This window comes from Lagopus muta, chromosome Z (assembly GCF_023343835.1).
Source record: "Lagopus muta isolate bLagMut1 chromosome Z, bLagMut1 primary, whole genome shotgun sequence".
NCBI lineage: Eukaryota > Metazoa > Chordata > Aves > Galliformes > Phasianidae > Lagopus > Lagopus muta.
Window position 1 is genome coordinate 39,704,006 of NC_064472.1, and position 12,761 is coordinate 39,716,766.

Sequence of the window (12,761 nt, forward strand, 5' to 3'; positions counted from 1 at the left end):
GTTTGTTGAGTGTTATTTATTTCTGATAGGCAGTGAGGATGAGCTCCGCAAGTCATTAGTCACACCAAATACCATTTTTTAAAACAAAAAGAAAATTAAAATAATGGATAACAACTTGTGATTAATCCCTATCTCCATTTTTGAACAAATTCTGCAAGACGACAGAATCTAAGTCATGTGGAGTCAGCTAAATTAGCTCACACAGTGCTAGCATACTGAAGGAATAAAAAAGATTTTGTCTCAGTGCTTGTTTCAAGTATGGTATAATAGGAAGGACATACATGTGATCTTAAGCACACAAAACATACAAATTTAGCCAAGGTAAATAAATCCTAATAATTGGATTTTGGATATATTCCCCTCTTGGTATTTCTCATAGATAAAAGCTCACTTACATACTGGTAAGATTTTCCAGGAAAAAAAAAAAAAGTAGAAAAATAAAGGAAAAGTGGAATCATAGAATCAACAAGGTTGGAATAGATCTTTAAGACAGTCTAGTCCAACCATTCACCTACCATCAATGTTGTCCACTAAACCATGCCCCTCAAAACAAGATCTAAATGTTTCTTGAACATCTACAGAGATGGTGATTCTACCACCTCCCATTCCGGCACTTGACCACTCTTTTGGATAAGAAGTTTTTCCTAATATCCAACCTGAATTTCCCCTGATGCAACTTGAGACCACTCCCTCTAGTCCTATCACTAGTTACCTGGAATTTCCGATTTCCACCAACATTTCCATGTGGCTGACATGTATCCATACTTACACTTCAGTCAAAATTTAAAAATTTTTGAATATGTGCCTTGGAATATTAACTCTGCCCTGGCTGTCTCTGTAAGAAAAGGCATACTGGAAGTTAACTCACCTTGAGAATATTTCAATCATATATTGTTTGGACATCAAAGAATATTTCATGGAATATGAAAGGTCAAATTAAAAAATCACACATTTTCAGCCCATGTGAGCAGCTCCACTCCCTAAAAGTGGGATAATCTTCCACTCATTTCTAGCAGTGCAAGAATGTTGCCTCATACGAAACTGATGGCTTTGGACTGCCTTGAAGGAAAGCTGCCTCAAGCAAAATCTACAGCCAATTCTTAGGCAGTAGAGTCCACCACATGTTAAATCATTTACTTCCAGCAAATACGTTATAGAACAGAAAGTTTTTCCTGCTCTGTACTTCTTGAACAGAATAAAAAAGGACATATTTCATATATTTTGGGGGGGCCTGGAGGAAAAAAACACAAAAAAGATATCCAGATAAAACTAAACTGTAAAAAACAAAGGTTCTTTAAATAGTGGAAAGCTATACAGAAGTTAAAGCTTTCTGGAAACTGAACAGAATGCCTCAGAATTTCAATTATATTTCCCTCTGATCTTGCAAGCAGTAAGTTCCAGTTTAAAGGAAACGTACTATTCAGCTGCCCTTTATTCAAACAGATTCAGATGATGATCCATTAGACTAAGTGAGTGTGTAGGAGTATAAGATTTTATGACATAAATCTGAGTATGTATTTTGAATAAGATAATTAGAAGACACGGTACTAGAGGTATACTTCCTTAAAAGTCAACCAAACAGGGATATTTAGGGGAGAGGATTAACGAAACTACAGTGAGCTATAAACCTAAAATTCATTATCTGTTTCAGACAGTTAACCAAGACCATCATAAAGAATCAGACAGAAAGTTGCCTGGAAGAAAAATGTCAGAATTTGACAGGAAGTCATAGAAATAATAAAATTAATGGAGAAGAAGCTTTCCAGCCCAGAATGGAGCTCTCTTGAGACTGGTAGCTGTAGGATACTGTCAGCATGATTGAAATTTCACCTATCCAACAATTTCTAAAACATATAGGTGTGTTGCTCAAAGAGTCCAAAGACTTACTTGGCTACTTTAATGAAATCTGATCAGTAGCATCAAATCAAGCCAGTAAATGCAAATGGAAAATTATAAAGATCTGGATACATTGTCTCACTATTAGATGTAAACATCTTGACATACCTTTACATTCTTAATAGTAAGTACAGAATAAAGTTCTGCTTGGATCTCTGAAAGAGTGGCTCTCTCACACAGCTCTGGTTGAAAGCTATCTCCTTCCTGATGCACACCAAAGCCGGAAGCTTTCTGTATAAATGAAAAAGAGGTTCAGGTGTAGTGCAAGCTTGTAAGAAAATGTCTACTTTCAAAAAACTCATAAGAAAGGCCAGCATCAGATGAGAGCTATGTGTAAGTTATTTAATGCCATTCTCAAAAGAAGCATGATGAATATAGTCTAGATCCCAAGAATATCACTATTATTGTTTCTCAGTTATCAGAATTTAATTCAGATTTTAAAAATGTTTTTGTCAGTTCAATTAAAAATACCCTGCCTTGATGAAATTCAGGCTGCAAATGCTATAGCTGTTAAAGATGAAAATCTGGAGGAACAGAACCTCTTCACTGAAGACTTATTAGCTCTACATAGAAACATAAAAGCAACTAGATGGTGACAGAAGATGTTACAGAAGTTATATTCTAAAAAGATTTAAAGTATTCAGGGATTAGTAAGTAAAAAGATAGGACAAGTGCATTGTGTACAGTACTGTGTACTGTACTGAGCTTAAACAAGAGCAATGAAAAGTTTGTAAAGGTTTGGTGTATCCAAGAAAAATAGAGGACAAATAAACTAACAAAATCACAGAGTGAAAACTGAGCCCCTGACCAAAAAGTCTGTATACATTTATCTGATTAGAAAAAGAATCTATATTATAAATTACTCTTACTGCTACAGGCAGAGATAAAACAGAGGAATATGCACATCAAAAATTTTTTGCCACTGAAATATGAATGTACAGATATTCATGATGAAGGAATGCCACTTAAATATCTTTATAATTCTTGTTACCTTGCTGACCTTGCTTCCACTTAAAACCAGTTGTCCCTGATTTCCATGTCCCATTAATCCCAAAATTCTGTACCCTTTGATACTACTGTGGTGAAGGGTGAAATAAAGGGAATACTGTTCCTTTTTTCAGGCAGGTAATTTTCCCAACTGGTTACCATAGGGCCCTATTATGCTTGTAAGTTTCCAGAGCAGGAGGTGGTGTGCACAGTTGTCAGAAAATAGATTGCTAAGGACAATAATGAAGAAAAGGACTTTTAAATTAGTAATAACCCTTTAAATGCAGCTTAGCTGAAATCTAATCTTTTTCATACACACTCATTATTGGGTTGAGGACCTAGGCTGTGTTTTAAAGAGATTTTTTCCCATCTCTCTGCTGAGATCATTACCGGAAGACAGCATACATTTCCCAGTCTTATTAACCATTCTTGTCTGTCAATCACAGTTGTCAAATGAGTATCCCTTCAAAAATTTCTTCTCCTTTACACCTAATGTATATTTTAATCTCGTCTTCTACTTCCTGTCTTCTGCCACTGTGGGGGAGGCATACAGAAGAGGAGACATTTAACTTTTTGCCCAAAAACTGGATTTTCATCTCTTGGCAGATTGAGAAATGGGAGCAACCTCAGCTTTCTCTTCTTCTGATCATTTTTCTATTTTCTTCATTTTTCTACCATCAGAGCCTCTACCTCAGGAAACTAATAAAAACAGATATGAGATCCCTTGTTTCAAAGTCCTTTCCACAATCAAGCTCGTTTTCCTGCCTTAACGTCACTAGTTTTTGGTGCATCTGCTGTGTGAAATTCAACTCGGTTGGGTACCTAGCTCACAGAATACATGAAGGTCTATTTACAAGGAAAAAATATGTTTTCTCCCATCTTTTAGTTGACTCAGCAACAGTGATATAGAACTCCTGACTTCAACACCCAGACTAGATCAGTTTGGGGCCTTGATGAACTGAAAAGGTTCTGGGGTCTTCATTACACAGATTATTTCAAAGGACACTGAAGGTTTTTCTAGGAATTCCATCCTGTCTGTAATATTCCTAACAGCAGACACTACTGTCCAGTGTTCCATTTGAGCACATTGCACAACTTGTCTACAAGATGTTGTCTCTAGTGTATGGACATCTGTAAAAGGAAAATCCTAGATGTATTTTTTCTATTTTTCTTTCTATTCCACCGTTACTTTCTATCAGAAACAGAAGGCATTAAAAAGATTCCCTAACAGCATTTAATCAATTAAATTGTAAAAGAACTATTGGAAAAGAAAAAAAAAAGAAAAACAGAAAAACAAACAAACAAAAAAAAAAACAGAGAAAGTGAGAGAGAGAGAGAGAGAGAGAGAAATTATTTACCACTCCTATAACAATGAAATACCAATCATGGTAAAGTACCATAGAAAAGTCTGCTCAAAAGTTTCAAAGAGCAAATTAAAATGTGTATTTTTATGCTTTCTGTTTTCCAGTTAATAGGCAAGTTCTGGTAAAATTCAGTACTTTGTAAAAGCAGAACAGGGACAGACTCATTCAGTTAGTCAGTGTTTAAGACTAGGGTATCCTGACACTAAGCACACATTACATTTTCCACATTAGTCAACAGGAAAACAAGAACGCATTGCACCTTACAAAGTCAGTAAGACAGACATCATTTCTTTATGTTTCTGTAACTTGGAATATGAACATAATTAGATACATAGTCCTTAGCAGTTTCATCTGCAGTAAAACATTTCTCTTCTTACTATGCCCTGACCCTTACCCATATTTGATAAATTCGTCCATTTATTTTCAAGCATTATTCCTTGTTTAATGATGTTTTTGCTAAGACACTCATTACCTGGTGGCCAAGAATTAGGGAACTATACTCCTCCCATGAAAGCCCCAAAGCCCTTCTGTGGGTGGCATAGACGTGAGGCTGTTCCGCATCTCCTTATTGTAGAAGAAAAGGCAGAAGAAAGAAAATCTGTCAGTCTTTTACAAAGTTGATTTTAAATGACACTTGTTCTGAATGTTCACTCGAGATCTGGGTTTTAGGATCACATATGCTCAAGTAAAATAGCTTTGGTGTTCATTCTTTTCCTGTTTCTGCAATCTGAAATAGCTGCAGTGAAAGATCTGAGATATGTCCTGACTGTAGAACAGGAGGTGAAAGTACCTGAAAATTTCCCTACATAACATCTCATTAGTCAGACTGTATGGAGGAGAAAGCTTTCACTCCATACGGTCTGCCATACTCCATACAGTCTGTCATACTCAACAGTTTACTTAATGTACCTGTGTCACACACATTAGCAAAGTACACATCAGAAAAGGCTGCCTCTCATGCACTGCATATGGTCAGAAAACTGGGACCTCATTTCCTAAATGTCCCATTTTATTTTCAAATTGACTATCTCAGGAGCTGTGAGCAGGGCATAGGTTCTTCAGTAATTTCACATCTCCCTGGTTCCGTAGCAACAAAGGGTAAGGAAGCAGGAGCAAGTTCATCAGTATATATCTGACTCAAATGCTTCATTAATCTGCATGATTTAAATTCCCTCCTGGTAACAAATGGATTAAAGCAGATAGAACTAACATATTCCCCCATCAGCCTTCCTACTGTATCTCCACTGCAGGCTTCATTTCAGATGATTTTGAGAGCACTTTCTCCCCCTATAAACTTCTTTAAGCAGGTCTGACTGAGCTAATTTCAAAATTAACAATTCTTCCATAATGTGTAGCTCTTGCCAGGCATCATTTCTTTAATAAACTCTCAAAGACTCTAATAGAAACTTCCATGTTCTCATTGCATTACACTGCATGGACATTTCATCTGTTCCAGGCTTCAAAACAGATCAAAGCTGCATTGAAAAGGCCTGATATATTCATAAAATCTTCATTTAATCTGTTTTTAATCCAGTAACATAAAAGACATGTACTAGTTTATAAGATAAAAACTGGAATATTAAAAATATAAAAGTGAAAAGGCGCTTTACTGAGAAAGCAGAGAGTTTTACTAGTCAAATTGAATACTGAACAGTTCACATCACTGAAGATATTCACTGTTTGACTTCTATTTCTCTTATTTTAAATAAATAAATAAATAAATAAATAAACAACTACTTTGACACCTTGTACTTTTATAACAGTCTTTTGAACATTATCCTCTATCTACAGAGAATGTGACTAAGTTCTGCTAAAGCTGTTTGAGCTCAAGATAACCATGGAAAGCTTTGCATAAATCATCACCTCAACATGGAGTGAAAGCACATCATATTTTCAACAGAAATTGAAGTGTATGGAATCAAGCCCAGATACCATCTAGTCTGCAACGGTTTCAGAGTTGAAAGATGACTTAAGAAATTTCTTTTTCCTTTGCACTCATACCCTGTCAAACATCAAGCAGCTACACACAGCACCTTGCTACTGAATAAACTGAGAACACCTTTTTACGTGATCCTTCATACTATAATAGCTATGCTCCATAGAAAAATGGATTCAAATTCTTTACAACAGGTAAAAAGATTTTACAAGCAGAACAAAGAACACCCAGAACTTTGTTTATTTTTGATTTAAGAATAAACACAGAAAAAACAGTGGTGCTCTGAATTAAAAAGGTTGATGACACAGGTTAACAAAATTTAAAAAGTGTGACTGGGCAAAAGTCATAAGTTAAGCCAAATTTGACTTCAATTTATGCGTCTAGATTGGTACAGTAAATTAAAATGTACATTATCACTATCTGTTGCTGTCATAAATATCAAGCTTACTGTACTACCACTGTGTGGTTTGTGGCCTTGTTTGGGGCAGGTGGTAAGGCACCATGTCATTTGAAATGTGCCATTCAGTGGGTGGCAAATAATTGCGTTGCAGACATTGTTATTATCACAAGTTTGTTTCCATTTTCATTTCTAAGTAAATAGTTTTTATCTCAATCTATGAGTTCTATTTTGTTTCAAATTCTCTCCCTCTTCTCACCTGGGGGGAGTGAGAAAAAGGCTTTGAGGTACTGAGCTGAATACTGAGTTGAACTGCAACAGAGTCTTTAAATGAAAAACAAAAAAATCCAAAGATTTTTAGAAGGATATTTCCTTTGGAAAAAGTATTTTCCTTATTTTGATCAGCTACAGTGTACAAGTCTCAAAATTACATCTTACTTTCAATTTAGTCTGTAAAACTGTCATTTCAAAAGCAGACAAGACATCAACCTGTCCATGTAAATTCCTCTTTCATATGAAAATGTGAAATTTTCTTAGCATGTATGAGTGCATTTGTGTAAGGGTTTGGCTTTTTCTGGGTGGCAGGCAAGACTACAGATATTTTCCATTGCACTTCTTCCTCCAATATGGCTTCTCTATTCATATTCTTCTCCCTGTCTGTTTGGTGCTTGCAAACACTGACAGCTTGTTCTTAGACTTATTATCAACACCACATATTAAGCTGTATCTTGTAATTTCTCTATGCTGCCAATCAATTTTTTTACAGAATTAATACTAGTATTTACCAAAAGAATGTACTCAGCATTGGTTTCTATTCAACATTTTCTCATCTCCCGATTCCCAAATGAAGTCCAGCATGCAAGGAGAATAAATTAGGAATTTTTTTTATTTCTAATATTTTCCATCTTTTGAGGAATGGGGGAATCAGGAAAAGGATTTATCCTCTCGTTAGTTTCCTGTGTTCTGAGGCATATCCACTTTTCTCTTCTTCAAAAAAAAAAAAAAAAAGGAAATAGCCCTTCTTCCAAATGAATCAAAACAAATCAAAAAACAAATACCATCTTCAGAAGATTAGCTATTTTTACCTACCTCTTTTAAACTCAGAAAACAGCTCAATGCACATCACTTTTACTGTTTTACTGTTACTTCTGCTTTCAGTTAGCTGGCATCTTTTAAAATCACCTCTCTTGAAAATGATAACATGGTGGCAGACACATGCTCGTGACAATGAAGATTCAGATTAACAAGAGAAATCCACATTCCTTTTCTGTGTTTCAATGGGGAACATTAAATCTCTTTTTCATTTTTCTCTTTACATCCTACACCCCACCATTGTTATTACTTCTGATTCTTTTTTACTCCACCTATGCACAACAGAAACAAGGTGAGAGATCCATAGCTAAGTAGAGTTGAAAAATACATTTGAAAAAAGGTACTTTTATTAGAGTTGGTCACCTTCCATTGCCTCCAGCCAAACAACATAACTGCATCTCAGAACATCAGTAGCATAAGAAAATGATGCTCTGGTTGTCTGAGAGGTAATTTGGCTCAGCATAAAGCCGTTCTATAAAATGGAATTTACTTCCAGTGAGGAAAAGTTGTAGGTGGATAGGAAAGAGCTAAGATATTTTACTTAAGTGTTGATTGCAGACCCCATCCTTTAGGCCAAGAACACCACCCAGGAAGAAAAGAACTGAAGAGATTCGATTCACTTAATAGACTTCAGGTGCCCCAGGACACAGTACAAACTTGTATCACATTATCAGACAGCCCCCTCACAGCATCAATGTCTGCAAAGGTTCATGAATATGTAAATACTATATGTATCTTGGAAACACGCTTGACAAGAGAATAGCTAAAATGCACTGATTCCAGTTATAAGCCATCAGCATACGATTCTTTATGTTTGAACAGGCAACCTATTGCTAGGTGACAGATCATTAAGGCTATCTACTCAGTCAGTGGAAATGAAGAAATAATTTGTTCATAATAACCTTTAGATGACCTCCCAGGCAAAAGAGAGTCTTTTAAGAGCCATCTCTACTGATACATGTCATGCCTGTATGCAGGATTCTTTTGGCCCCACTGTAATAGCAGACCTGCTGGTGAAACAGAGCAATAAACACCTACTGACAGGGTGTAGTGTGAAAAGATCTCATCACCTGCCATTAACCACCTGATGAATAATTCAGACCTTCCCATCAGAAGGTAGGGATTTTTGCTGTGCTACATGGAGAAAGCAAGCAGAGGGAAACTGATTGCTAGCTTCAATCAAGACCTTGCTAAGCCCACTTATAAAACCGTATTGCTAGGCACAATAAATACACGTGTATTAGATTGTGCTCATCAGCAAGCCTAAGTCTCAGAGACACCAGAAGCAAGCTCTATTTTTCAGAAACACCCCCCCCCCCTTCAATGCAGATGGTGTTGTTGGACCTTTCTCTATAGAGGGGTATATTTCATTTTCATTCCTTCTCTGTAGACTGCTTTTTAATTATTTTTCTACAGCCTAGCTGAAAAAACTCATATTGCCCCTGGAAAGCATGTGCTAGTATTTCATTCTTGCTCCCAACAGTAAACTCCCAAGAAGCCAATGCCCTGCTGAACTTCTCTGCATGTTCTGTTATGGTATAGGCTAGTACTCTATGGGTCCATTCATTTCTATTATGTAAAATAGCAGGTAGTCCTTAGTCCTCTTCTGTAAAGAAGCAGTCTTGCAATCTGAAAGGGAGAGGCTGGCCCTCCATAATATATAATATTCCCAATAAAATAAAATAAAATAAAATAAAATAAAATAAAATAAAATAAAATAAAATAAAGTAATTAATTAATATGTACAAATTATATAGGTCAAGCTTTATTTTCCATGCCTTTTTTTTTTTTTTTTTTTTGAACAGAGAAGAAATTGAAACAGCAGCAGCTGACCAGCTGTTATGCCCTGGTTTTTTTATTTTTGTTTTTCCTGGCTCTTTGTTGGTTCATTTTGTTTTTTCACTTGGTTTGTTGACTGGTTGGTTTGGCTTGGATTGATCTTTCTCATTAAGACAGTAATACATTTATTGTAGAAAGCTCACACAGTTTGGTATAAGATTTCCAAAGGATTCTACTCTGGTTTGAACCTATATATATCTGCAAGTCAGTATTGCTGATCTGAATTTTTTTCCAATATAGAATCTCAATTTTTTTCCAATATAGAATTTTAATAACATCAAGAAATTACACCAGAAACTATCTGCCCAAGTTCTCACAAACTTCTCCTATCAATTAATTCCATTATTCTGGGAATGTGTTTCATAATGCAGGATAATGAGTAACATGAAAAAGGTGATTCTGATTACAGTATTTCACTGAAAAATAATATTATTTTCTCTTTAAATAATTTATTCATGAAGAAGGCCATGAAGAAAAGTTTTTTATTAATCACCTTGAGTTTTAGAAAACATATATTTGCATTTCACACTGCTTTGCCCTGTCTGAGCTTCTGTTAACATTGTTTATGATGTACTGTAAGCTCACATTTCTGAAGAGAATCATCCAGGAGATATACCTCTTGCAGGCTTATTTCCAATACTTGACCAGACTTTGTTAACTAACACAGGTGGGATGAATTTACCTAGTTTCTTCAATGCAATGGAATCAGATCAGCCAAACAGAAACTGAGAGATGTATTGAATACTTTCCTCTCCCTATGTTCTGGATAACTTTGACAGTAAAGCAGGATAGAGACTGTACCACTGGTTTCTTGAAATCGCCTAATTGTATATATATACAAACCCTTCTAGTTTCAGTAGCCAAAGAAAAGAGGTTCTAGTTAGTTGCCCTGACATTCATCTTTGAGTAAATATAATTATTACCTGTCTAGAGGTAAAGGCAATGTTTTAATCAAACTGCCTGAACACTCAAATTATTATTTTTATCTTACCTTGAACATTTTACTTCCTCAATAATTTCAGTTTATGGATTTTTGTAAATACATTGTAAGCAAACTGAGAACATAAAGTGTTGGGAAGAGGGGATGATAGTTAAAGAATAAATTAGACAGAAAGTCATGCAGGGAACACTCTCATTCCAGCAGAGGCAAAAATGACTTTTTGTTTAGTCCTTCCTACAACACAAAACTAAATGACCCCCACACAAAACACATTTAAATTGTTTACTGCTTAAAAATGAAAGATAGATAGAGCTTTCACTTGGCTTTGAATGAACACGTAAGTAGAAAAAGTAAAGGCGCCACTGAGGTACTCTAGGAAGAAGACAAGATGGATTTGCAGAAGCCAGATGTTCCTACCTTTGGACAAAATGCTGTGCTTAAACCATCATTAACCACATATGTTCACACTTTTATCCAGAGTAAGAGGAGTGACGTGTGCGCACTTTACACATACCTATAGATACGTCTATTTACGTAATTTCCTTTGTCTGTAATTAAACAAGCTAGTGAAATTGTAGCTGAAGTGCTCCCAATTCCAGATATTCTTCTAATAGCTCTCATAAGGCTTTCCTTTGTACTTACTACCCAAACTAAGATATGACAGTTCAGTGAAGAAAAAGGTACGTTTACCTCAGGAAAGAGTGTCTTTATGACACCGATCTGCTCTGATGAATCCACTAATGTGAAATTTCTGGCCCAATAGGCAGTGATTGCACAGCACTGAGACTCCTCTCATTATTCATGAAATATGTGCTATACAGTGTCAGCTCTCTCCCTGCAGACTTTCTGCCAAGCAATTACTCATTTCCATCACTTAAATTTTCTCTTCTCCCCCTTCTTTTTCTTTTTCTTTTATTATTTTTTTGTGGGTGTCTATGCAGTCAGTGCACTTCAAGAAGCAAACACACAGTACTGAATGAAAATGATGCTTGTCTTGCTTGATTTTAAGTAGAAAAGCACTTTCAAGTCCTTAAAAATTGATGCTGTTTAAAACTTTACAACAAGCACTAAGAGAAACTAATATCTGCAGAAATAAATGGAAAGAAATCAAGTGCATTTCAACTGTTATACATATTTGCTCAGAGAGAAGAGAAGTGAAAACTATCTTCTCTGACCTGATTCATTCATCTCGCTCTCCCTGGAGCATCAGTAATATACAGAGAGTGAAAGGGGCAGGGAAAGAGAGAAGGAGAATAAATATTTTTCTAGGAATGTATCCACTTTCATCTCTAAATGGGGACTGTTATTTGAAATCAAGAATGATAATCTTTATTTTTAAATTTAATCCCATTCATACACTGTGAACTTATAAGTTTATTTTAGTTTTCAAAAGTGTAAAAAAGATTCTAATGAGGCCAAATAACCCCCAAAAATCCAAAAGTGTGTAGGTGGGATACTTGGGCCAAATTGTTTTTAGGTGATCTGTTTTACACCAACTGACAACCAGCATTAGTGACACCAAGTTGCTCCAGTGTTAGTGACCTGAGAAGGACAAATTTGCTAATGATATAAAAGACCCATTAACCTACTAATCCTCAATTTAAAGATGACAGTAAGCTTGCAGAAAATGTGTACTAAACTCAATCATCTTAGACAGAAAGTCCAAATATTTAAACTATAGTTGATTTTATATGTTTTAATTTTTGATGTTCAACCTGACAAGAACATTCCGTATTTTCAGAACATGCTCATCAGCCTACAGGAAAAGTGAGGACGTTGCAGTCCATTATAACATCCAGCCATGACTGCCTAGGAAGGAGGACAGAAAGCCTCCCAAGACCCCTTACTGATGTTATTTCCAAAGGTACATTGTTTCTGTGAGAGGAGAAGATAGGATATCTACAACAGTTGCTCTGACAATCTTGTGAAAAACCTCAACAGTGTTTTTCTAGATTTTCATATAGCTCAGAATTTAGACTGTTTAAGATAATTCCAAAAGCTGAATATCTGTGGATCCTTCACTCTTTACATATTACCTTCCTTCTCTCCCAGCAGACCATGACCTCTTCTTCAAGGCTTTTCCTAATCCATGAAAAAGAAGGAGAAATATACAAGCAAATTCCTTTCTAGTACTTATTGTGGGAGTTAATATTCAACAAATTTTTGTTGGGGACTAGTTTAATAGGCTGTCTGGGTAAGGTCTTTAGCAAATAGGAGTATCATCCCCTACTGCTTCTGTATGTTCAACATATTGGTGTTTGTGAGAGGGCAATGAGTTGAGTAATTTGGTGTCTTGCTGTCTTCGCTATC